The sequence below is a fragment of the Schistocerca cancellata genome, chromosome 1 (genome assembly GCF_023864275.1).
Source record: "Schistocerca cancellata isolate TAMUIC-IGC-003103 chromosome 1, iqSchCanc2.1, whole genome shotgun sequence".
In the NCBI taxonomy this organism is placed as follows: domain Eukaryota; kingdom Metazoa; phylum Arthropoda; class Insecta; order Orthoptera; family Acrididae; genus Schistocerca; species Schistocerca cancellata.
This window is the reverse complement of record NC_064626.1, coordinates 358,037,936-358,039,050: the sequence shown is the minus strand read 5'-3', so window position 1 is coordinate 358,039,050 and position 1,115 is coordinate 358,037,936. Positions and strand designations below refer to the sequence as shown.

The 1,115-nt window shown below is 50.3% G+C and overlaps 1 pseudogene; it reads left to right on the top strand.

The window, feature by feature from the left end:
* The first annotated feature begins 265 nt into the window (after positions 1-265).
* Positions 266-383, top strand: LOC126104688 (5S ribosomal RNA; annotated as a pseudogene).
* The last annotated feature ends 732 nt before the right edge of the window (positions 384-1,115 follow it).

Sequence of the window (1,115 nt, the reverse complement as noted above, 5' to 3'; positions counted from 1 at the left end):
AATTGCTCGAACTTTGGACGATCCTGCGAGCAAGGTACATAAAATCCTACGAAACATCTTGCATTGCTATCCATACAAAATCACTCATGTTCTGGAGTTGCTTCCTGCTGACGTGCCAACAAGGCAAACGTTCGATCTGGAACTTCTTTCTCAGATGGAAGTGGAGGTTGACTGGAGTTGGAACATTCGGTGTACAGACAATCCCATTTCCATATCCAAGGAGACTACAATATGCAGAATTTCAGAATGTAGGCAACGGAGAACTGCTAACGGCCTTGCCGCAGTGGTAACACCGGTTCCCATCAGATCACCGAAGTTAAGCGCTGTCGGGCTGGGCTAGCATTTGAATGGGTGACCATCCGGTTTGTCCAGCTCTGTTGGCAAGCGCGGTGCACTCAGCCCTTGTGAGGCAAACTGAGGAGCTGCTTGACTAAAAATTAGCGGCTTCGGTCACGGAAACTGACGACGGCCGGGAGAGCGGTGTGGTGACCCCATGCTCCTCCATATCCGCATCCAGTGATGCCTGTGGGCTCAGGATGACACGGCGGCCGGTCGCTGCCGTTGGGTCTTCCAAGGCCTGTTCGGTCGGAGTTTAGTTTCGTTTAGTTTAGGCAACGGAGAACCCGCACGCACATCAACCTGTACCACTTGACTGTGTGGTGCGGTTAACGGCATAGTTTATTGTGGGGCCGCATTTTTTCGAGGAATTGAGTCCTGTTACACTGGTAAACGCTATGAGAGTCTTTTGCGCACCAACGTCATTCAAACTCTTTGACAGCGTGGATGTGTGGGGAAGACAATATTCAAGCAGGGTGGCGTTCCTCCACACATGGTACAGTCAGTGAAGTGACTGCTGCAGAGGCGTTTCGGAAACGCCGGAATTATCAGCCATCGTTTCTGTGCAGCCTGACCGTCCTGTTCACCTGATCTTAAGGTGTGACTTATGGCTGTAGAGTTATCTGAAAGATGTGTTCACTGTTCCAACTTCGAATGTAACTGAATTGAAGACACGCATTGCGCAACGCATTCTGAACGTGACCCCGAGATATTCCGATCTATTGTGGAACGTTCTGTACCTCGATTTCAAGCTGCGGCAGAAAACGGCAGACACCATA